The following is a 27386-nucleotide window of genomic DNA, read 5'->3' as shown; positions in this document are numbered from 1 at the left end:
TGCTACCACAATTTTTATACAAGTGTCGGTGTTTGTTCTTTGCTACTGTAATCAGCATCTATCATAAGTGCTTGAAGAACGGTGGAAGTATGAGTGGGCGATACAGTGTTGCCCATACACGTGTCATCACAAAACAAGAGGTCGGAGACTTGCCCACTCTCAAGCGGGATAGGCGGCTATCTGCGTCGGATTGACAACATTACACACCTTGTGAGGCTACAAGTGTTTCGGACTACACCGTTCAGTGCAGACTGTTTAACATGGAGCTACGCAGCAGATGGCCCCTCCATGTTCTCATGTTGACTCAGTGACATAGTCCGTCATGACTAAAGTGGCACGGGATCATCGAGATTCGACTTTCGATCAGTGAAAATGTGTAGGACCTAGGATTCCATAGGTCCTGTTGTAGTAATCGTATGCGTCATTACAACTGTGGACTATGTGAATATTATTGAGGACCAGCTTCATCATGCCCCGGCGGTGATGACATCTTCCAGGACTGATGACCTCAGATGTTTACTCCCATAGTGCTTAGAGCCATTTTAGAGCATCTTTCAGCAAGATAACTGTCCGTATTATAAGGCTAGAATCGTGCTACAATTGTTTGAGGAGCATAATAGTGATTTCACATTGGTGTCTTGTCCACCAAACTCGGATTGTGACGCAACACATTGTAAGGGCTCCGTAAGGCCCTTACTATAACTTTGCACTCAGCGCAGGTCGATAGGGCGAACAATCGATTGTGACGTGTTGAGAGAGCGAGTGTCGAGATGCGCCAGAGTGGTTGGCGGGAATGGTGTGTGTGTGGAGGCCATTATTGGAATACAAGGTCTTTAACCGAGAAGGGTGTCACCATCGCCGTGGTTAGACCCCTAAATAATAAATGAATACCGGGAAAGTAATGAAGTATCTTTATAAAAGTGAGCAGTGCCGATATTTAGTTTCGCGTCTACCGCGCCGGCCTAACGATTGCAGTATTGGATGCAGTGATGGACTAGCGTGTGACGATAATGGCAAATGAAGAAAGCCTGTGCTGAGATTATCCGTAATTAGATATGTATGACGAAGGCAGTGGCTGTCTCGTTTTTGTGTTTTGAGAAGAATATAAGTTCATAATTAGTAAAACTGTGTTGGTGTTCCTTATTACCAAACATTCAAAATTATAGTATTGAACAGGACGAACTGGAAAGTAACAACTTCCGTAGCAGCCAATTCCAGCCCCATTAGGTTCACGGTCATGTTAATAATAAATATTGGGCTGCTATTCGATCAGATCAGGTCGGGATAAAAAACGGAGGTGTTACAACATCTGGGAGGCTATCGGGCGGCAGCTCCACACTCACAAACCATCGGTCCTTAAATTACTGGAAATGCATGAGCTGTGCATAGATATCTCATACCACACGTCCGCAGAAGCCTTCCAAGGACTTGAGTCCATGTCACTTATAACTGCTGCTGCACTGTGGCGCTGAAGTGGACCAACACACTACTAGGCAGGCGGCCAGCACGTTTTTCCTCGTTAGTGTATCTGGAAAGCTCTAAATGCACTGAAATGATGTGAATAGAACGACGTGAAGGAAATCATATTCAAAGATATGAAATGATATCAGTGCATACCATTCTGATACGCTCCAGCTCCAAGGTAATAATAAAAAACTCAAAATCTGTGCCAGGCAGATTCGAATATCGTTCTCCTGCCTTAACGATTAGGCTATCTTACTACATCTCAATGTCTGACTCAGGATTTTGTTATATATTTCCACTTACGATTCGCGAACTTTGAGGCAGATGGTAAGCAGAGTCAGTAATGGCGTACAGCTTCTCCTACCACAAGGGATAAAATTGTGGAATGCTTTGAATGCACTGACATGAAATAAATGATCGAAGGGGTTGAAACCAATGATGATGCAATGACATGCAATGGTATCAGTGCAAACTTCAATGTCCAGCTGCATTAATGTGACCACCTATTGAAACCCTCCACCGGTTCCCGTGAGGTCACCAAAGTTAAGCGCTGTCGGGTGTGGTCGGCGCTTGGATAGGTGACCGTCCAGGCTGCCATGCGCTGTTGCCATTTTTCGGGGTGCACTCAGCCTCGTGACGACAATTGAGGAGCTACTCGACCGAATAGTAGCGGCTTCGGTCAAGACCGGGAGAGCGGTGTGCTGACCACACGCCCCTCCTATCCGCATTCTCCTCCGAGGAAGACACGGCGGTCGGATGGTCCCGATGGGTCACTCGTGGCCTGAAGACGGAGTGCTTATTAAAACCTTTAATAACCATCATTTGTAGCGTGCCACTGAGAGAGTGCAGGTAGAAAATAAATGAGGTTCTGGAATGTGTCGACAGGGTTATGGAGCCATGCTGACTCCAGTACCATGGCCATATGCACTGGGTTTTTCTATTGAGGATCCATGGAGCGAACAGCCCAATCAAGATGGTCCCATATATTCTCGACTGGGGTTCAACCTGGTCAGTTTGGTGGCCAGAGGAGTACGGTAGACTCATTCTGGCGTCCTTTAAACCACACACGAACACTGTGAGCTTTATGACACATTGCACTGTTCTGCTGGTAAATGTCATCGTGCCGGGGAAAAACAAACAGTAAGCATGTGTGGACGTGGTCCCCAACGACAGATATGCATTTTGGCTTGATCCATTGTGCTTTCCAGAATGAAGAGATCACCCGGGAACGTCCTCCATCCGCTGGCCATTGTGACCAAGTGGTTCTAGTCGCTTCAGTCTGGAACCGCACTGCTGCAATGGTCGCAGGTTCGAATCCTGCCTCGGGCATGGGTGTGTGTGATATCCTTAGGTTAGTTCTAAATTCTAGGGGACTGATGACCTCAGAAGTTAAGTCCCATAGTGCTCAGAGCCATTTGAACAATCGAATCCTGCCTCGGGCATGGATGTGTGTGATGTCCTTAGGTCAGTTAGGTTTAAGTAGTTCTAAGTCTAGGGGACTGATGACTCAGATGTTGAGTCCCATAGTGCTCAGAGCCATTTGAACCATTTGTCCTCCACCCTGGATTGTTGCAGGATATTTGCTTCGTTCACGTCATGCATGCCAACAGCTATTTCTCCCTTGGACCATAAAGTGTGATTCATCCAAAAATGCCACCTGCCGCCTTTCAGTGGACGTTCAGTAATGGGACCGGCGTCCAAATTCCGACCGTCGTCGCCTATGAACAGCAGTTAGCATCGATGCATGAACCAGACGCCTGCCGTGGAAGCCCATACGCACAAACGTTCGGTGAACGTACCTTGAGGAGAGCCTGATGGTATTCCCGTGGTTCATCTGGGAGGTCATTTGCTCAACTGTTGCACGTCTATTCGCCAATACACATAGCTGCAGCCATTGTTCACCCTTGTCATCTATGGCCTGTAGTGCATCACAGTTGCTCCGGCACCGGTTTTGGAGAGCGTCATTTTGCCACACATGGTATGCGTGCACCACGGCGGCACGCCAACAATTTACAAACGTAGCCATTTCGGAAATGATTCCACCTATGCTCGAAAGCTAATGATCACACCCTTTTGGACGTCTGCTAAATCGCTCCGTTTCCACATTGCAACAACAACTGCGCTGTTACCTGCATCCCGCCAACATGCTTTATATACCCTCCAATGTTGGTGTTGCCACACGCTGTCTACGAGTGGTTATTGCAGGTTGACATGGAACGTAGGCGGTGGTCACATTAATGTACGAGAAAGTGTAATAACTTCTGTCTCCATGCTGTTCAGTTTTGGAATACAACCTCCGACCAGCTTAGAGGCAGAAGTGATGACACTTTCTGCGGGACCTGATCATCATTTTGCAGGACAATGCTCAAGCACGTACAGTGCAAGCTGTTACTGATTTGTTTGACTGATGGGGCTGCTAAGTGCTATACTACCTACTGCACTCCCCTGAGTTCAGTCCTCGTACAGGGTGTTTCAAAAATGACCGGTATATTTGAAATGGCAATAAAAACTAAACGAGCAGCGATAGAAATACACTGTTTGTTGCAATATGCTTGGGACAACAGTACATTTTCAGGCGGACAAACTTTCGAAATTACAGTAGTTACAATTTTCAACAACAGATGGTGCTGCAAGTGATGTGAAAGATATAGAAGACAATGCAGTCTGTGGGTGCGCCATTCTGTACGTCGTCTTTCTGCTGTAAGGTGTGCTGTTCACAACGTACAAGTGTGCTGTAGACAACATGGTTTGTTCCTTAGAACAGAGGATTTTTCTGGTGTTGGAATTCCACCGCCTAGAACACAGTGTTGTTGCAACAAGACGAAGTTTTCAATGGAGGTTTAATATAACCAAAGGACCGAAAAACGATACAATAAAGGATCTGTTCGAAAAATTTCAACGGACTGGGAACGTGACTTATGAATGTGCTGGAAAGGTAGGGCGACCGGGTACGGCAACCACAGAGGGCAACGCGCAGCTAGTGCAGCAGGTGATCCAACAGCGGCCTCAGGTTTCCGTTCGCCGTGTTGCAGCTGCGGTCCAAATGACGCCAACGTCCACGTATCGTCTCATGCGCCAGAGTTTACACCTCTATCCATATAAAATTCAAATGCGGCAACCCCTCAGCGCCGCTACCATTGCTGCACGAGAGACATTCGCTAACGATATAGTGCACAGGATTGATGACGGCGATATGCATGTGGGCAGCATTTGGTTTACTGACGAAGCTTAGTTTTACCTGGACGGCTTCATCAATAAACAGAACTGGCGCATGTGGGGAACCGAAAAGCCCCATGTTGCAGTCCCATCATCCCTGCATCCTCAAAAAGTACTGGTCTGGGCCGCCATTTCTTCCAAAGGAATCATTGGCCCATTTTTCAGATCCGAAACTATTACTGCATCACGCTATCTGGACATTCTTAGTGAATTTGTGGCGGTACAAACTGCCTTAGACGACACTGCGAACACCTCGTGGTTTATGCAAGATGGTACCCGGCTACATCGCACGGCCGACGTCTTTAATTTCCTGAATGAATATTTCGATGATCGTGTGATTGCTTTGGGCTATCCGAAACATACAGGAGGCGGCGTGGATTGGCCTCCCTATTCGCCAGACATGAACCCCTGTGACTTCTTTCTGTGGGGGCGCTTGAAAGACCAGGTGTACCGCCAGAATCCAGAAACAATTGAACAGCTGAAGCAGTACATCTCATCTGCATGTGAAGCCATTCCGCCAGACACGTTGTCAAAGGTTTCGGGTAATTTCATTCAGAGACTACGCCATATTATTGCTACGCATGGTGGATATGTGGAAAATATCGTACTATAGAGTTTCCCAGACCGCAGCGCCATCTGTTGTTGAAAATTGTAACTACTGTAATTTCGAAAGTTTGTCTGCCTGAAAATGTACTGTTGTCCCAAGCATATTGCAACAAACGGTGTATTTCTATCGCTGCTCGTTTAGTTTTTATTGCCGTTTCAAATATACCGGTCATTTTTGAAACACCCTGTAAGTTCAACTCCATTTCTAAACTAAAGGAAACACTTCACGGCATACGCTTCAGAACTGCTACAAATTCACCGGGCAATAGACCGCGCCGCTCGAACTGTCAACACGCCTGGCACTGCTGAGAGTATCCTACGACCTCCACATCGCTGGCAACGGGTTATGTACAATGCTGATGACTACTTTGAAGCTCAATAAAACTTTGAAACACGTATCTATTTTGTACGAACTGTAAATAAACAGTTGCCACTATTAAAGTTCCAACCTTAGTAACTGCACCGTGTATAATGGTTGTTCGCAACTCTTCCAAGAATCACGATAGTGAACTGATACGTTGGCTGGAACGGCGTCGCTGAAGGCATAGACCACAGCGCCATCCGAAACTGTAGCTGACGACTCGGAGATGTACTAGTGAAGGACTAGGACGCTATGGTAGGCCATATTCCCGTAGCACTTGTGACTTTACTCGCTCTTGGAGCCATTGCTTTATTACCAAGGATTACAGCTGAGTTACAGTGAGGCTATGGTAGAAAACGTGTGATGTCACAAGGTGGTCTACGGCAAAAACGACAGGTGCACTACTCGTAGGAACTTGCACCAACAGGGATTGCTAGCGTTGAGATTGGCTACTGTGATGAAAGTTAGAGGGGATTATCGTCTTGTGAGCGCGCAAATCCTTTATATTCATTTATTTAAAGTAATTTAATTAGTTTTCAGTTATAGTCCAAAATAGCGTAGCAGACCGTGTCAGTATTATACTGTCATGGCATAAACTTGTTATTTCATTCGATGTCATGACGTAACGAGGAAATCGTTTCATAGTCGGTCATAAGAGGAGACACGAATCACTTTGCGCTTCATCGGCAACGTCACGAATCACCGCTAAGCGAAGTACTTCGCGCCAAACTGGTGTAATAACATGGCGTTAGAAAGTACATGGTTGTGCCCGGTCACCTGCGAAAAAAGCAGATTCTAAAAAGTTCAGGTATGTGCTGACATTGCGTTTTCTGCCGTACATTCCCAGACTGAAAGACAGACGCGACCGTATATTGCGCAGACTCGACGTAAAGACGGATTACAACCAAACAATACTGTCAAAGAGTGTCTTAATGCAGCAAAGGACTAAAGGGACCCACTTGCAATGCCGGGAAGATACCTAATTCCATATACATGAGGTGAAGTCTATATAGAAATTAGTGGATGATCCATCAATACCACTGTCACCTAACATAAACATCATTGCAGGCTGGGACACGTGGAGAAATAGGCCATGAAGGAGCAGGCGCTGTGTGGGACCTCATAATATAATTCACCAACACAGAACTTCTTTGCAGCTACGGTCGCAGGTTCGAATCCTGCCTCGGGCAGATGTTAAGTCCATTAGTGCTTGGAGCCATTTGAATTTGAAGAACTTCTTCCTGTGAAGAAGAGCTACCGCTCCCGCTTGTTCAGGAAATCTAAAGACATACACAAACATGATGACAGCTTCAGTAAGAAAGCGTAAAGCCCCGAACTAAATGGACTTCGGATTGTCGTGCTGTAGGTAACTACCGTTCCAAGTAGCTACTGGAGAACCATGGTGGTGACGACCAGGGAAAAGCCCTCAGATGTTGGCGCGACAGGTACATGATTATAATCTTCAGCCAGGAGCTAGACTTCAGTCCGTGAGCAGCAATGGAGGGTGGAGGTTTGACAACGCAAATTACTCGTGCTGGCGATATGTCAGAAAACATCGCAAACCAAACGTCTGCCGATAAACCTGAGACAGAAACCAACAGATTATATGTCGAACATGATAGGCGTACGTATGGTACCGCAACATTGTAGTACTGTTTGCTGTTTTATCTGAAAGAATGTTTATAAAAATAGATGACATCTCTATGAACTACTGACTTCATTATTTAGCTGAAAACTCCTCCCGAACTGGCCATGAAGATCCAACGGCACCAACCGGCCACCGTGTCATTCTCAGCCCACAGACGTCACTGGATGCGGATACGGAGGGGCATGTGGTCAGCACACCGCTCTCCCCGCCGTATGTCAGTTTCTAGACCGGAGCCGCTACTTCTCAATCAAGTAGCTCCTCAGTTTGCCTTACAAGGGCTGAGTGCACCCCGCTTGCCAACAGCGCTCGGCAGACCGGATGGTCACCCAATCAAGTGCTAACCCAGCCAGACAGCGCTTAGCTTCGGTGATCTGACGGGAATCGGTGTTATCACTGCGGCAAGGCCGTTGGACATTATTTAGCTGAGGTAAAAGCGTTAATCTGTTTCACTGCAGTTTTTGATAGCTTGTCATCGAAAGCAGTGGAATCGAGACCTAAATGCTACTTCTGCGCTGGGACAACGACATCGCATGAATTAGCCAGGTTGGTGAAACTATTTAAACTTTCGCGTCTTTTCTGATGTGGTAAGATACAACTAGGCCCCTTACATGTCCTGCTATTCCAGCACGAATGGAGGCGGTTACGAGTCGTCTGTGGTAACAGAGAGAAAGGAATAGCACACTTATTCTTTAACTGAGTGGCAGTTAACATTCGCAGTTAATTAATTCCCTGCGGTGTAGTTATGCCATTTCGATTTCACCATACGTGGCACAGCTGGTAGGTAGAGGAGAACTATTCGTGTTTACACCGTACACAGAACGACACTGTTTGTCCTCACACAGCAGAAAGATCCGTACCAGATAGTGTTGATAGGAGAGATAGAGAAGATCCAACGGAGAGCAGCGCGATTCGTTACAGGATCATTTAGTAATCGCGAAAGCGTTACGGAGATGATAGATAAACTCCAGTGGAAGACTCTGCAGGAGAGACGCTCAGTAGCTCGGTACGGGCTTTTGTTGAAGTTTCGAGAACATACCTTCACCGAGGAGTATATTGATCCTTCCTACGTATATCTCGCGAAGAGACTATGAGGATAAAATCAGAGAGATTAGAGCCCACACAGAGGCATACGACAATCCTTCTTTCCACGAACAATACGAGACTGGAATAGAAGGAAGAACCGATAGAGGTACCCTCCGCCACATACCGTCAGGTGGCTTGCGGAGTATGGATGTAGATGTAGATGAAGAAACAATTACTGCTAACTAGACAATGGCTAAATTGGTAACAGAGCTAGAACACAATGGCACATTACACGGATATGCATATAGAAGAGGAATATGGTCATGACAATAATGACAGGGACGTTCATGATGCTAAACAAATGCAGGGCCCACAGAATGGACTGTTGGAGACTCCATATTTAAATTATGCAAAACAGTGCAGTGCTAGGGTTCGGGAACAGCACTTGATAAATTCAGTGTTCACTTCCTCAAAACTAGTTTTGATTTAACGACATACAGGGCCGCACTTTCCGTTTCTTGAGAAGTTCATAGATCAACCCTAGGTTCTTTCATTGTTCTTCAATAAACAGACACTTTTTCACAGTTGTACCACATCGAAGCTGTCGAAGGGCAAAATTATTTCCAGTTTCGTCATCGGTTAACTCACCTTCATAACATAGCGGAAGATCTCGATTCATTTCCTGTTCTCTTGCTGAATTCTCGAGAAGTGAGGAGCTTTGAGATGCACTCTAATTAGCTCTACGAACCTACCTAATCAGGTGCTTGAATAAAAAAGCAGCGGCGTCATGACTCACACATTGGCTGCAACAGCAGGAAGAAGACGACTTGCTAATCACGAAGCACTGCCGAGGATCCTTCATTCGGCAGTCAGCCAAAAGAGAAAACCCTTCGACAACCTGGTTCCTGAAAAGGTTAATGACGTTGCTTCTGTGCTGATGTAGGGAAGTTTCTTCCTGGACGGTTTATATTTCACTCGTTAATGAGGTCCTTGATACATCGGCCAACAAGGGTCTGCCTTTCACATCAACGCAGACAGACTTGTTCAGGTTTGAATAATGAATTTACCGCGTCGTTCAAACTTAACTATAACGTATAACACGATAATTAATGACAATCGGAGCTTCGGTAGAATATTACCCACATAATCCCGAAGATACTAAAGACAGATAAATGTGAGAGCCGGCGCACAATCAGCTTAATAGCTCATGCATTCACGTTGCTGACTAGAATAACATATAGAAGAACAGAAAAGCAAATTGAGGACTTGTTAAATGATCATTTTGACTTTATAAATCTAAAGGCTCTAGAGAGCCAGCCATTTCTGACGTTGGCCACTTCTGACGCTGCAGCTTATAACGGAAATGGAAATGATTGAAACCGAGACTTAAGGAAAATTAAGAAGTTGTGACTGTGAGAGCCGGCGCACAATCAGCTTAATAGCTCATGCATTCACGTTGCTGACTAGAATAACATATAGAAGAATAGAAAAGCAAATTGAGGACTTGTTAAATGATCAATTTGACTTTATAAATCTAAAGGCTCTAGAGAGCTAGCCATTTCTGACGTTGGCCACTTCTGACGCTGCAGCTTATAACGGAAATGGAAATGATTGAAACCAAGACTTAAGGAAAATTAAGAAGTTGTGACTGATGACCTCAGATGTTAAGTCCCATAGTGCTCAGAGCCATTTTAAGAAGTATAATCCGTTCGTCATAAGAATAAACTGGACGTAAACATTGCACTATTAGTTCTTCCGCATTTGCTGGAACCTCATTGGATTTCCGTTTCATGAGGGACTGCAGTCAAGCTGCCTTGAGTACTGTCAAGTACGATGATAAGGGTACATTTTGCGCTGCGCGTTACGCGCACATCGACTTAGCCATAGTATGGGACAACAGCTCTATCAGCGCATTTAACGTGGACAGCACCGGGCGGTCAGCCGGTAAACCTAACCTGCAGTGACGTTGCCAGCTGCAGTCCACAAGAAAAAAAACCACGAGCAGAGGAGTAATACAGCTTCGAATGTCATTTAATTTTCAAGCAGAATGAAATAATACACTGTAAATCTCTCACAACACGCTCCTTAGACGACTAGACGAAAACCGCAACACGTTATCGTTTTTAGCTAACGTACTATTGTAATTAAAAACAAGACTGATGAAAATTCATGACTTAACCACAGGGTAGTTTTTCTGCATACGTCGTGTGTAACGTAAGAGAGTATTGAAGGATTTCACCGTATAGTTAAATATAGAAGCCACTGAAGGTATTACTTACAGTCCGTCGTCTGGTAATGTCTTAGCTCCTTTCTTATCCGAATGCGAGAAATACATTTCAGTCCTGGAAGTGTCACCTGCTACGTTGATAACGAGCCTATCAAGAACAGAATCCACGGAGCCAATGAGGCGCAGCATTTTCTCTCTTTCTTTCATGTCGAGCCTTTCTGTATCCCGCCAGTGTTTGGCAGAGACGTGTGAAAAAGCTGCGTGCGTTAAGTTCCAATACGTCTGGCAGCTTAACAGTCTTGTTACTTCTCGGGCCAAATCCCGCAGCTTGGCTCCAGATCAGTTCTGTTGGGTTCATATTGTAATGGTAGAGTAGCAAATGTAAAAATGCAGCATTTGTATGATGTGCTCGATGATGTGAAAACGATTGTTTTTCCTCTTTCTTCGATACTTATCTACCTCTGTGGTATAAAACGATGGACATAGTCCAAATAGAGAGTTAGGTTAGTGTTAGTGTTTAACGTCCCGTCGACAACGAGGTCATTAGAGACGGAGCGCAAGCTCGGGTTAGGGAAGGATTGGTAAGGAAATCGGCCGTGCCCTTTCAAAGGAACCATCCCGGCAAATAGAGACGATTTGGTTTTTCATTTTTGCCTTAAAAATTAAATTGTTATGTTTTCTTAATTTAAAGAACTTTTATGAACAGTCTTTCATAAAACATCGATAATTAAGAATTTGTATTTGAAATGGAAACAGGAATTCCGCGTCTAGTATGAGACGCGCATTATTCATAGAAAAAATTGTACTAGCGAGATTTGAACCATTAGACAAATAACCGCATTTAGTTTAAATCCCATTATGCTACCAACTGAGCTACACGTTTAACACTACTAACTGCAACGTATACAATTCTAGAAAAAGTTCAAAGCCGATTATCTCCGTAAATTTATGAAAACCATTACGGCCAACATATTCCTCGGCACTTTTTAACCGTGTTCCACGCTCGTGTTTCACTACGGAACAGAAAGCAGCTTCAACCACTTTTATTCTGTGCATTAACAGCGCGACTATTAGAGCACAACGCTTCAGAGGCTGTGACTGTACACGATTTTTGAAATAAAAAGTACGTAGCTAAAGCGTGATTAAGAAAAATGTTGATGGCTGTTAATACAAGTTTCATTTAACGTAACTTAGTAATAAGACTTTAATATTTCTAAAATTTAAAGAACCTCTCTCACACCGGCTTGATTTAGCTTCACTGATCAGGATAGTAAAAACATGCGTATATTAAGGGAATTTTCATTGACAAAGCAGGCTTATAACATTCACACAGTTCAGTACTGTTCTGTCCTGATTAAATTAAGCTTAACATAAATTCCATAACGCAGTGAAGCAATTTCGAAGTCTCGGTGCGACGAAAATTGTGAGTCGATCTCCTGGAAACATTTGTAATAATTATTAACTTTCGGTGATCACATGGGGAAGATCGGAGATCTGCTGGTAAGACCGTGTTAGCCTATTTATTTGAAGTAACTGGATATCTTGAGCATTCAAAACGGCAGGTTCGTCCAGTGTAAATCAGACGTTCCCCACTGATCCCGTGCAACACAGCGTAGTAAGCAGACACTGTCAATAATAATAATCCGTTAAATAATACGCGAACACACTTACTTTAGTTTAGTTCATGTATTAAATTCCTTCTCATACAGAATCTCATCAAGATGGCGACTCGCTCAACAATACGTACATATAGATCCTTCTCTTACGACTAATCGGCAAGAAGTTTTTATTCGTTTCATAAGAGAAAAATATAGATAGCAGAGAAGCTATTCCATGGAGTAAATGGACGCTCCAAGGAATAATTGGGCTTGAAACTACTTTGCATTGATAATCGGTAAGATAAGAAGAGATATTTCGAGATATGTACTGAGTTATATAATTTATAAAATTTCTGAAAATATCGCGGAGAGACCGCTGCAAGAGACATTACAAGACCTACTTCCAACAGTGTAACAACACCAGTGAACGTGTACTACGGCTGCTAACTAATCATCGCGTTTGTGTTTGTTTACAACAGGTTTATTCTCACAATGAACGGATTATAACTGATTCAGCTGTGGAATTGAAAATGATCGAAGGCAAGACTAAGAGAAGTTAAGACAGTTTAATTGATTCAGCTGCAGCATCTTAGCGAATCATTGCATATTGTATTAAGTAAATGAAACAATTTTTTACCTTGTTTCACAAAATTTTATTATTTTTTTGTGACTCATGTTTTGCATTGTAAGCCCATTTTCCAGTATACAACGATTGTGTTCCGGAAAATGAGCTTACAATCCAGAATGATTGTTAAATACTGAAAAATTGGCTTACAGTGCGAGACCTAGGTGAACAAAACTAACGAAGTTTCGTGAAAGAAGGTAAAAAGGTGCTTCGTTTAGTTAACAAAAGAATTAAAACACTTTCGTAGGATTTGTCGATTTAGAGAAAGCTTTCGATGCCGTCAAATGGTCCAAAATGTTTGAAATTGTCAGGAAAATAGGAATAAGTGATTGGGAAAGGCAGTACGTGCAAGAAGCGAGAGGGACCAGTAAAGATAGAAAACCAAAAAACACCTATGACATTAAAAAGGGACGGAAAGCAGGGGTGGATTCTCCTTTCCCACACTTTTCAACTTACGCACGTGATATGCACTTACACTGAATCTTCGTTTGCAGAGTCAAAAATATGAGTGAAACTGTAAAATGATCTCATAGTCGTACATCAGATATAACACTTGCGTTAAACAGATTTACTTTTTATAACTTTACTGACGTCTTGCAAACGCTTTTATTTAAATAAAAAACTTTTGTTTAAATAAAAGTGTGGTCAAGACATAACCAAAGTTATTAAAGGTGCAACCAGATGGCCGCGTCGTCTCACAGTGCCAATTGCAATTAAGTAGATTTCGTAAGGCGGTACAGTACAACCCAAGATCTTCAGTTTGGGAAGAAGGCTAACGTGGCGTTCTGAACGTGGATCTTTCAGTGTGGCAGTCTGTTGACGTAGCACGCCATCGCCCATCTACGAACAATGTCCTCGCTAATTATTGGCTGAGAGCAGCCGAATTATTTGTGGGCATAAGAAAAATCCAGGCCGATGGTTGACCGCACTGTTTCAGGCCAGGAACGTCGTTGTCACTGCTTGGGAAGTGTCGCGGCGTCAGACCGAGCGAACGGTCGAGTGTGGGTCACGGTTCGCACAGACTGTTGCATTATCTAGGTTTGTAAAATAAAATCAGAGTCAACGGCAAAAGGCAACTGAGATGGTCGCGAGAGTGTTAACAAGCGTAATTAGTGAATCGAATGTGAATGTGGCAATTGACAATTATTGGGTATTATAGAGTTAGTGAAATGCCACCTTGTAAACTGCAGCTTAACCAAAATCAAACACACGAAAGGACTAAGCCGCGGTTTTAAGTACACATCATTCACCATTTGACAAACTTTATTTCTATTAAAAAACTACATATATATATATATATATATATATATATATATATATATATATATATATATACAGGGTGATTCAAAAAGAATACCACAACTTTAAAAATGTGTATTTAATGATAGAAACATAATATAACCTTCTGTTATACATCATTACAAAGAGTATTTAAAAAGGTTTTTTTTTTCACTCAAAAACAAGTTCAGAGATGTTCAATATGGCCCCCTCCAGACACACGAGCAATATCAACCCGATACTCCAACTCGTTCCACGCTCTCTGTAGCATATCAGGCGTAACAGTTTGGATAGCTGCTGTTATTTCTCGTTTCAAATCATCAATGGTGGCTGGGAGAGGTGGCCGAAACACCATATCCTTAACATACCCCCATAAGAAAAAATCGCAGGGGGTAAGATCAGGGCTTCTTGGAGGCCAGTGATGAAGTGCTCTGTCACGGGCTGCCTGGCGGCCGATCCATCGCCTCGGGTAGTTGACGTTCAGGTAGTTACGGACAGATAAGTGCCAATGTGGTGGCGCTCCATCCTGCTGAAATATGAATTGTTGTGCTTCTTGTTCGAGCTGAGGGAACAGCCAATTCTCTAACATCTCCAGATACTATAGTCCAGTTACAGCAGCACCTTCGAAGAAAAAGGGACCAAAAACTTTATTGGCTGAAATGGCGAACAAATGTACAACTAAATGAAACTTTATAGCTCCCTTAATTCGCCGACAGATAGTGCTTAGCTCTGCCTTTTGTCGTTGCAGAGTTTTAAATTCCTAAAGTTGTGGTATTCTTTTTGAATCACCATATATATATATATATATATATATATATATATATATATATATATATATAAGACAAAATTACTGAAATCAACAATATTCACTGCAAACAGTAACTAAAGAGGTAATAACGGTTTGGATACCAATAACAGCTTTAAAATGAAACAGGGTCTTTTAACAAATTAAAACCCTTTATAGACAAGTTCGATGATGATGAGGTCACATACTCTGAGGAACGTAGGGAACGACACGGGAGACCTAGGCAAGGTCCTAGCGGAGGTGGTTTGCCATTGCCTTCCTCCGACCCTAATGGGGATGAATGATGATGATGATGAAGACGACACGGGAATCGCACCCGGAACCCCGTCCGCGGGAAGCGAGAACTCTACCGCAAGACCACGAGCTGCGGACAAGACAAGTTCATAAATTGTAAATCTTCAATGTCAAATCACGAGAAGATATTATAATCATTTAAAGCATAGACTATGTATTTTAATAAAGAGCAGAGTTTGGGAAAGCAGTAACTGGTAGAAGTACTGTCTAGCATGGAATAAGAAACGTAAACAGCCAGAAATTTGCAGTCTGGTTCCTCTCTCATTTACACGGCACCGGAAACAAGACAGGCGGGGCAGTGAGACTCTTTCACGGCCGGAGCAATCACGCCGACGCTCGATCTCTCTTTTCAGAGAAGAACTGGCTCTCTGTGAGCAACAAGGGGCTTAATTCCGCGACCACGAATCAGCTACCAAGCGCAACTACAGTAGATTACGACACGGCAAATTAACCAGCTCTGGAAGACTTCAGTAAGCTGTACACTAAGAAAGCTATTGTACACACACAAATTTCCCAACGTCCAAAGTCAGCAGGCTTCGCCACAAATTCGAGCCACGTGATCCTCTTGACACCGAGAGAGGAGGATTTGATTTGATTTGACCAACTGCTCATTTAGACACCTACAATGGAAGTAATAATAAATTAAAAAACATTAGAAATTGAAACAAAAAAAGACAAAAAATACTCAGATTTTAAGAAGATATGATGATAGATGATAGGGAAGCGGAGCCAGCTTGATCTGAAAATCTCGGAACTACTTTGAGCTTTGCAGTCACTATTCGCTACAGCATAATTTACAGATTAATATTTCTGCAGGGGCAACAGTCTGGATGATTGACTGATCTGGCCTTGTAACATTAACCAAAACAGCCTTGCTGTGCTGGTATTGCGAACGGTTGAAAGCAAGGGGAAACTACAGCCGTAATTTTTCCCGAGGGCATGCAGCTCTACGGTATGGTTAATGATGCTGGCATCCTCTTGGGTAAAATATTCCGGAGGTAAAATAGTCCCCCATTCGGATCTCCGGGCGGGGACTACTCAAGAGGACGTCGTTATCAGGAGAAAGAAAACTGGCGATCTACGGATCGGAGCGTGGAATGTCAGATCCCTTAATCGGGCAGGTAGGTTAGAAAATTTAAAAAGGGAAATGGATAGGTTAAAGTTAGATATAGTGGGAATTAGTGAAGTTCTGTGGCAGGAGGAACAAGACTTTTGGTCAGGCGAATACAGGATTATAAATACAAAATGAAATAGGGGTAATGCAGGAGTAGGTTTAATAATGAATTAAAAAATAGGAATGCGGGTAAGCTACTACAAACAGCATAGTGAACGCATTATTGTGGTCAAGATAGACACGAAGCCCACGCCTACTACAGTAGTACAAGTTTATATGCCAACTAGCTCTGCAGATGACGAAGAAATTGAAGAAATGTATGACGAAATAAAAGAAATTATTCAGATAGTGGAGGGAGACGAAAATTTAATAGTCATGGGTGACTGGAATTCGGTAGTAGGAAAAGGGAGAGAAGTAAACGTAGTAGGTGAATATGGATGAATATGGATTGGGGCTAAGAAATGAAAGAGGAAGCCGCCTAGTAGAATTTTGCACAGAGCACAACTTAATCATAGCTAACACTTGGTTCAAGAATCATAAAAGAAGGTTATATACATGCAACAAGCCTGGAGATACTGACAGATTTCAGATAGATTATATAACGGTAAGACAGAGATTTAGGAACCAGGTTTTAAATTGTAAGACATTTCCAGGGGCAGATGTGGACTCTGACCACAATCTATTGGTTATGAACTGTAGATTAAAACTGAAGAAACTGCAAAAAGGTGGGAATTTAAGGAGATGGGACCTGGATAAACTGACTGAACCAGAGGTTGTACAGAGTTTCAGGGAGAGCGTAAGGGAACAAATGGCAGGAATGGGGGAAAGGAATACAGTAGAAGAAGAATGGGTAGCTTTGAGGGATGAAGTAGTGAAGGCAGCAGAGGATCAAGTAGGTAAAAAGACGAGGGCTAGTAGAAATCCTTGGGTAACAGAAGAAATATTGAATTTAATTGATGAAAGGAGAAAATACAAAAATGCAGTAAATGAAGCAGGCAAAAAGGAATACAAACGTCTCAAAAATGAGATCGACAGGAAGTGCAAAATGGCTAAGCAGGGATGGCTAGAGGATAAATTTAAGGATGTAGAGGCTTATCTCACTAGGGGTAAGATAGATACAGCCTACAGGAAAATTAAAGAGACCTTTGGAGAAAAGAGAACCAATTGTATGAATATTAAGAGCTCAGATGGAAACCCAGTTCTAACCAAAGAAGGGAAAGCAGAAAGGTGGAAGGAGTATATAGAGGGTCTATACAAGGGCGATGTACTTGAGGACAATATTATGGAAATGGAAGAGGATGTAGATGAAGATGAAATGGGAGATATGATACTGCGTGAAGAGTTTGACGGAGCACTGAAAGACCTGAGTCGAAACAAGGCCCCGGGAGTAGACAACATTCCATTAGAACTACTGACGGCCTTGGGAGAGCCAGTCCTGACAAAACTCTACCATCTGCTCAGCAAGATGTATGAGACAGGCGAAATACCCTCGGACTTCAAGAAGAATATAATAATTCCAATCCCAAAGAAAGCAGGTGTTGACAGATGTGAAAATTACCGAACTATCAGTTTAATAAGTCACGTCTGCAAAATACTAACGCAAATTCTTTACAGACGAATGGAAAAAGTAGTAGAAGCCGACCTAGGGGAAGATCAGTTTGGATTCCGTAGAAATATTGGAACACGTGAGGCAATACTGACCCTACGACTTATCTTGGAAGCTAGATTAAGGAAAGGCAAACCTACGTTTCTAGCATCTGTAGACTTAGAGAAAGCTTTTGACAATGTTGACTGGAATATTCTCTTTCAAATTCTGAAGGTGGCAGGGCTGAAATATAGGGAGCGAAAGGCTATTTACAATTTGTATAGAAACCAAATGGCAGTTATATGAGTCGAGGGGCATGAAAGGGAAGCAGTGGTTGGGAAGGGAGTGAGACAGGGTTGTAGCCTCTCCCCAATGTTATTCAATTTGTATATTGAGCAAGCAGTAAAGGAAACAAAAGAAAAATTCGGAGTAGGTATTAAAATCCATGGAGAAGTAATAAAAACTTTGAAGTTCGCCGATGACATTGTAATTCTGTCAGAGACAGCAAAGGACTTGGAAGAGCAGTTGAACGGAATGGATAGTGTCTTGAAAAGAGGGTATAAGATGAACATCAACAAAAGCAAAACGAGGATAATGGAATATAGTCGAATTAAGTCGGGTGATGCTGAGGATATTAGATTAGGAAATGAGACACTTAAAGTAGTAAATGAGTTTTGCTATTTGGGGAGCAAAATAACTGATGATGGTCGAAGTAGAGAGGATATAAAATGTAGACTGGCGATGGGAAGGAAAGGGTTTCTGAAGAAGAGAAATTTGTTAACATCGAGTATAGATTTAAGTGTGAGGAAGTCGTTTCTGAAAGTATTTGTATGGAGTGTAGCCATGTATGGAAGTGAAACATGGACGGTAAATAGTTTAGACAAGAAGAGAATAGAAGCTTTCGAAATGTGGTGCTACAGAAGAATGCTGAAGATGAGATGGGTAGATCACGTAACTAATGAGGAGGGGTTGAATAGGATTGTGGAGAAGAGAAGTTTGTGGCACAACTTGACTAGAAGAAGGGATCGGTTAGTAGGACATGTTCTAAGGCATCAAGGTATCACCAATTTAGTATTGGAGGGTAATAATTGTAGAGGAAGACCAGAGTAGCATGGAGAGCTGCATCAAAACAGTCTCAGGACTGAAGACCACAACAACAACAATATTTCTGTACACTATTTACAAAAGCGCTATAACTGTTATCTACGTTGTAGAAAGCGCGGTGGTGGGTGAGTATAAAGTAAGTTATTTGTTGGGATTGTTAATTAACCTTCAGTTCCTATATTATATATCTCGAATTTTATCTGTTATGTTGCTCATTTACTAAGTGTTCAATTACAATTGTTACAGCCCAACAGTGGTATAATAACCACGGGCTGGGCATGCCAGCTGTTTATACTTCAGCTAGATCAGGTTTACAGGGCTGATTGCGTTATACTGTTTATGCTGATACAATTTAATTATTTTAGATGTTGTGTAAGGTTGCCTGTGGTATGTGTTGGTGAAAGTGTTTGCTGCTGAGTGAGTGTGTGTTTTGGTGCTGCTGTTTGTGTTAGTGCACGAAATGCAGCTGCTGTCTTACGTCAATCGTGTGTGTGCAGTGTTCTGTTACATGGCCGTGTCTGTCTGTATTCGTTATGTAGAGTCCTTGAGAGATCATCTGTGATTTTATTTATTATTTCCCTCTCGCCTTTGTCTCTTATGGCCCGTATCAAGTCATCGTCGTACTGAGTTTGTCTCTGGTGTGCTGCTCTGTATCGGTGACAGTTAAAAAGTGTGTTCTGGGGATCCACGTTCCGTGCAAGCAGCGCTCTGGTTGCGGCCTATGCGGTGTAAGTGCGCGGGGTAAGGGCCGTCACCTGTCAGAAAGTGAACTATACCCCGGCTGGGATTGATATGACTCAGTGTCCCTGATGTAGGGCAAGAATCGATATATCCTATGGCTCTTATCGCTTAACTCCCATTGCCTTTGCCAGGTATCCACCCGCCATTTAACGAGTTGGCGCTTCTCGGTAATTTCCTTCTCCTGTCACCCCGTTCTCAGCCAGTCAGCCCGAAACCGAATGTTGATGTCGATAGGGAAGGATCAAAGCACCACGAAGAGTGAGTCCTCTGACGTGGTGTTAAATTAATAATTGTCGTGTGATTAGGGCCTCCTGTCGGGTAGACCGTTCGCCGGGTGCAAGTCTTTCGATTTGACGCCACTTCGGCGACTTGCGCGTCGACGGGGATGAAATGATGATGGTTAGGACAACACAACAGCCAGTCCCTGAGCGGAGAAAATCTCCGACCCAGCCGGGAATAAACCCGTGTCCTTAGGATTGACATTCTGTCGCGCTGACTACTCAGCTATCGGGGGGCGGACGACGTGGTGTTGAAAGGTCCTGACAGCCTTACCAGGGCACGTCTCTGCCCACGCCGCACGATTTTCCGATTTGTCACCAGAAGTACTCGGGTGGGCCCATGCACTGGCTTCAAAACAGACTACGGACTCAAAGAGCGTACAATGGTAAGTTGTCTGTGTGTGTGTAATGGTACCCTAAAGTGTGTTATGTTGAGTCTGGCCAACTCGTGCACGATCTTGGCAGCCCTGTCATTGTTCCTATTGTCATTCAACCACATCTTTTCAGAACCTTACCTCTCCCGCTTATAAATTCGAAATACATCCACATGGCATGAAATTGACTCTAACAAGAAACAGGGTCCCTGTGCCCTAACCATTACCTACTCACTCTTTCACTTCATTAATCATCATATCATTACCTCATTCTATTACAGTATGCATCATAAATCTTGCTATTGTAATCTCATGTACCACACGAACATGAATCTCATCATTCAGTTACAACATTAATAATATTCGCTGTTTTCGTCTCGTATACACTTCAAATAACAATTCCCTGCTTTGTTTTGGCCCACTTCAGTACTATAACCGTAAATATTATACTTCAGTAAACAAACCAGCACTATCTCACAACAGATCCTGAAAAACTTCTTACGTCAAAATACCTATCGCTCTTCTTTCCAGACAACGCAATTACCACGCTAAAAGTCTGTATATCTCATCAAAAGTAGCAGAAAGTGTTAAATTTCTCTGTATTATCATCATTGAGTAGTACAGCCAAAAATGTTTCTCAAGTGAACAACACATTGCTGTTAACTTGCGTATCGTATACGAACTGGTTTAAAAAAATACTGTCAACGTTCATTTTATTAGAAATTACATGTTCTTATTCAGCCACGAGATGAAATTTCAGAGTTCGCAGAAGTTTGTTTAGCGTACGCGTCGTGGCAGCAAACCGTTCTAGTTGTTCCGCGATAAATGAAGTTTGTTGCGCGACAGTAGTCGGCCCGGCATGCGGTGCAATAGCATTGTTTACCGCTAACTGTTGTTGCGCGCTGTAATGCAAGAAATATTTTCGAAACAAGCGACATGTAGTTCTATGACCTATGTAGAATCACATGAAAAAATTATTGCCTTTCACCACACTGGTGTTGCTTACCATTTCAGATCGCCGTTGTGCTACTAATCACATTACTAATTTTTTCATAATGCGGGGCCACAGTGATAATATATTTCTTTAAAGCCAGTACCGCCATTAGACTGTTGTTTATTTACAGTGTTACGGTTACACTTACACAGTCATGATTTCGGTTTCAAAGTGTCATTATCAAGTGTTTTAAGTGTTATAAATTGCCTAAGATGGCATACTGTCGTATTGAACGATGGTGTACTCAGTAATGAAACAAAGCAGTAGGCTCTGCCAGAAATATCGACTCTTAGACAATGTGTCTAATAGTGTATTTTAATACGACGATATGCCATCTTAGGCAATTTATAACACTTAAAACACTTGATAATGGCACTTTGAAGCCAAAATCATGATTGTGTAAGTGTAAATGTAACACTGTAAATAAACAAGTTCAATGGCGGTACTGACTTTAAAGAAATCACATTACTGTTCCTCACCTTCCCTTTGCTACATGCATCCAACAAAAAACAGGATTCCTAACATGTGCCCTAACCATTACCTACTCATTCCTCATAATACATTGTAACTCCTAACCACAGTATCTTTCCACTCCATCATTATCCTCATAATCAATAATCACTAAGGTCTTCAACGTATTTATCTCTATTGTATCAGCATCATAATAACTTCACATCTCATAATCCTCATCTCTCGTAAATAATCAATAGTAAATACTCCCTGCTCTGTTTCATTAATCAGTCCTTACACGTGAAATAGTCCGCTGTCACACTTCGTAAATAACACTACTGAGCAAACAAACCTTCATTGCTCCACAGATATACGTATTACCTCAGACACTGATAATTTCCTTCAGACAACACAATCTTACCTTTAACAACCTGCAATTATGCCTTTAACTGGTAGAAAATCCTTCATATTCTTGCAGTTCGTCAGTACCACCATCTTTTGCAGAACAGCCTTTCCGTATGGACAACACAACTACTATCTCATTAATCTGTATATCTCATTACAACTGATACTAATCTTTCATTTTATAACCTTGACTGCTACTGGTGTTCAAAGCTGTGTACTTGTTTCGCCAATCTGTGTTTCACTTCCAAAAATTTCGTGTTAGAAAATGTTTATTGAGAGTGCAATCCCTGGACGATCAGTGAAAGTCCCACACATTTCTACAAGTGATCAAAGTTTAGTGCGGTAGCAGTGGTGTATTTTTGTGATGTGACTCACTATTTACTGCGGGAATTACAAGTCGCTCTTCTATAGTACATTCCTGTTGCGTATTGTTACATATGTGCCACAGTCGAACGTCAATGAAAATGCCGCTTTTTTTCTCTACATCTTTCGCTAACGGCATAAAATATTTATTAAATGCAAGTGATGTTTCATTTTAACATTTTTTTAACCTGATCAAATTTTGTTATGTTCATGAAATGCTTGTAATCAAAGTTTTCAGTTTGTCAGTATCGGGATGTACTTTGTCGCCAGTAAGATATATTCTTAACCATAGCTCATAAGTAACTAAAATTATTTTCAACATATTTAAATTAGGATAGTAGAAGAAGGTTCCTTGTACTTATCGACTAAAAGGATAGTAAGAGAAGGTGGATGTACCAAGAAACTAAAAAATAGTTAACACCCAGCTCGGGGGTGGGCATCGTTCACCAATTGATGTACCTACGAGGCATGCCTTTGAACGTAATAAAATGCATGGAATTCAGATTGTCACTTCTTTTCGTGAGTACTTTGCTCAAAAGCTCAATATAATTGCACTGTACATTTTTGTATAAGAAAATAATCGCCTAAGTTTTCTCTATGAAAATGTTTGTAAACGTAACTGTAAGCTGTCTGTATCCACGAAACGTCGCTGGTATACCGCCAAGGTTGCTCATTGTTTCGATTGCGAGAGAAACTGTGTTCTCGTGAAAAGTCACCTAAATGTCAAGAATTTGTGTGGTCGCCAAGGTTTTCTGTATATGAATCTACACGGTCAAATTCATAATTGTAGTTGTCGCGATTAAGCTGTATTTCAAGAAGCTCGACCTTTTCATTAACAGTGTTCCTCTAAAGCTTATTTTCTCGATTGATCTTCCCTTGGTTTTCTTTAAAATGTATTACTGACTGATATTCTGCTGTGTCTGAAAATTGTACTGACACTGTGTCATCTGAATCTCTGCATTTGCGTAGTCACGTCATCAACTTTTTCTTTAATTGTGTTTAACTGCTTTTTTGTTCTTCAAAATTTAGTGCCAAGTTTCCACTTGTTCGCTAATTTATCTTACCGTTGTGTTAAGCTGTTCGTTCTGTTCTTTTATCTGTGTAACCATCGCACTCGGAATTACAGTGTTGATTTTAGCTAATAATTCAGAACTGTCACTACGCTGATTTGTTTTCAAGTTTTCATGTTTTGTTTACAGGTCACGTATTCTAGTTGCAAAACTGTTTATTGTTGGTTGAAGATCATTTTTTATTTATTCCCTGATTTACAATTTTCTTCGTGTGATTTTCTATTCTCATCTTGTGTTTCCTTAAGCATCTGGCGCATTTATTCTAAAAAATTTGTCGGATTCGCGCAGTGTGGTTCTATATAATTGTTCACTGAAGGTGGTGTGTGTTGTGTTCGTTCAAAAGACATTGACGCTAAACCTGAATCTGAGGTGTCCGTTACCAGTAGTGAAGTTTCCACAACTGTAGTGATTTTTGTAATCTTACGCTAGACTGTAGCGACTTACCGCCGTTCGACTCAACTTCAGAATATGCGGGTTCATTACACATCATTTGTTGTGTTTCATTATTGTTCTCTACACTGGTCAGTAATAGCGGATCCACACGATTTCCTACAGTCTCATGTAATCTATTGGTATTTGCTAAGTGCTCAAGATGGTTTATCTCATCTTGTACCGACCCGTTATTTTCCAAAGCCCTTTGTTATCTTGTGCTACGACGGATTCCTGTATTGTTTTATGTTGTACCAAACACGGGGAAATATTATTTTTGGGAAAACAAAATTGCCACAGTGACAACAAAAAACAAAACTGTACTATTATGCACGCAGATACTCAACAATGAAAGAAATCCACACAAAATCTATACTATTATGCCAACATTTTATATAATAAAGTATTCAATAATGGTCACATGACACAAAATTTCACAAATTGAATTTTAAATAAATTACCTGAGAAGGAAGTGCAACATTAGTAAAATTAGCGCAACGGTATTTTTGCTTTCGAGACATCCAACACAATCTGACTACGTATTACCAAAAGAACCAACGAACTATCCTTGCAGAAAGGTCGACATATCTTATGCCCTCTGTACTTTGCTTCCGTCTGAAATTTAGCCCAGCTTTACAGAACCTAGTACGAATTGAACTGTAACTGATCTGAATGCAGCATGACTTTGTATTAAATGGGCAATGGAAGTAAGCCACTTACCTGACCCTAATTAAAATTTCATTTACCTCGTGCCTTAACAACATTGTTGCAGATTTCTCGAAAGCACAACAGCAAATAGGCAGCGGCTAAGCTAGATTTCCGTTTCTAAATATACATTCAAACTGTTGCATGTGCTAATGCGTAATAATAAACAGTGTAGCTGGGAGAGTAACCATTCCTATGAAGTGATATGCCAAGACAACGATTTTAGAATGAAATATATATTCAAAAAGACTGAGTAATATTTCGCGTGATCTTTACACGTAACATCGAGAACAATGATTTAAAAAAGGTGTACCCTGACAAGACCATAGACTGTTTAACAGTATCGTAACTTGCTCTCTCTCTGACGTGCACATCGATAACATGCAAAAACCGGATGACAAGAAGAAATACGCCGGGAAAATCTCAGAAGTCACACCGGATGACATGACCACCTTACACTTGTAGCAGAGGACACGCAGCACCGCTAGCGTCGGTGACATAGAAAACTTTCGTAACTATGTCCGCAGCTCGTGGTCTTGCGGTAGCGTTCTCCCTTCACGCGTACGGGGTCCCTGGTTCGATTCCCTGCGGGATTAGGGATTTTTCATGCCTTGAGATGACTGGGCGTTGTAGTGTCGTCATCGTCATCATAATTCATCCCCATTACGGTCGGAGGAATGCAATGGCAAACCATCTCCTCTAGGACCTTGCCTAGTACGGCGGTAGGGTCTCCTGCATCGTCCCCTACGCTCCTTGGAGTATGGGACCTCATCATCAACACCTGCGGCTGTGTTCTGTCGTCGGAAGCTGTCACGAGCTATCGGTCACTTCTGCCACTTACGTAGGACACGACCTTACTTGCTTGTATGTATGTATTGAACTTTGGACGTAGAAAACAACGAAGAGGCTTCGTCCCCGCCATAGCCCTCAGTGGTTCACAAAACCACGACAGGCTACAGCAGTCTACTCATCCCACCGCCGCCCCACACCGGACCCAGCGGTATTGTGCGGTTCGGCCCCAAGTGGACTGCCCCGGGAACGTCTGCTTCCAGACGAGTGTAACCTCACAACAGGCCACAGCAGTCCACTCACCCCACCACCGCCCCACACCGAACCCAGGGTTATCGTGCAGTTCGGCTCCCAGTGGAATCCCCCCGGAAACGTCTCTTCCAGATGAGCGTAAGCCAAATGTTTGCGTGGTAGAGTAATTATGGTGTACGTGTACGTGGAGAAAGTGTTTGCGCAGCAATCGCCGACATACAGTAACTGAGGCGGAATAAGGGGAACCAACCTGCATTCGCCGAGGCAGATGGAAAACTGCCTTAAAATCCGTCCACTGGCTGCCCGCCACATCGGACCTCGACACTAACCCGTCGGGCGAATTCGTGCCGGGGACCGGCACGCCTTTCCGCTCGGGAAGCAATGCGTTAGACCGCACGGCTAGCCGGGTGGGCTTACCTTACTTGCTTAGATGTTATAGTAGATTTATATCCATGCAGACATCTTTGACTTGTCTATCGACTGTCTGGGATACAGAGGTGGTCTTGGTAGTAGTGGACTTAAGATGTTTCAGGTGAGTCATTCTACTTGTTGCTATTTTATTTTGGTGCCCTCTAAATCATTTGCAGGCAGAAGCAATAGAGTTATGTCCATGCAATCTACGCCTGCATCCTAGGATAAGATTTCACTCTACGTTTTCTTTGCACACTTAGGAGACTGGATTAATGTACTACTGTGGGGCAATTAATTGTTTATTTTGTTACGTCTTTCAAGACATTGTCCATTCCGTTCAACTGGTCTTCCAGTTCCTTTGCTGGCTCTGACAGAATTAAAATGTCATCGGCAAACCTCAAAGTTTTTATTTCTTCTCCATTGATTTTAATTCCTACTCGAATTTTTTCTTTTGTTTCCTTTGCTGCTTGCTCGGTATACAGATTGAATAACGTCGGGGACAGGCTACAATCATGTCTCACTCCCTTCCCAACCACTCCTTTCCTTTCATGCTCCTCGACCCTTATAACTGCCACCTGATTTCTGTACAAATTGTAAATAGCCTTTCTCTCTTTGTATTTTACCCCTGCCATCCTCAGAATTTTAAAGAGAGTATTTCACTCAACATTGTAAAGGCTTACTCCATGTCTACAAACGCTAGAAACTTTGGTTTACATTTTCTTAATCTATCTTCTATGACAAGTCATAGGGTCAGTATTGCCGCGCGTATTCTAACGGAATCCAAACTGATCATCCCCAAGTTCAGCTTCTACCAGTTTTTCCATTCGTTTGTAAAGAACTCTTGTTAGTATTTAGGAGCCGTGACTTATTAAACTAATAGTTCGGTAATTTTCATACCTGTCAGCATCTGATTTCCTTGGGATTGGAATTATTGTATTCTTCTTTATGTCTGAGGGTATTACGACCGTCTCATACATCTTTCTCACCAGCTGGTATTGTCACGACTGGCTCTCCCAAGGCTATCGGTAGCTCTAATGTAATGTGCCTTTTCCCGGGGCCTTTGCTTCACTTACATCTTTCAACGCTCTGTCAAATTTTTCACTCTGTATCATATCTCCCATCTCATATTCATCTACGTCCTCTTCCATTTCCATAATATTGCCCAGAGTACATCGCC

Source organism: Schistocerca serialis, chromosome 9 (assembly GCF_023864345.2).
Source record: "Schistocerca serialis cubense isolate TAMUIC-IGC-003099 chromosome 9, iqSchSeri2.2, whole genome shotgun sequence".
Classification (NCBI taxonomy): Eukaryota; Metazoa; Arthropoda; class Insecta; order Orthoptera; family Acrididae; genus Schistocerca; species Schistocerca serialis.
Note: the sequence above shows the minus strand (reverse complement) of the source record.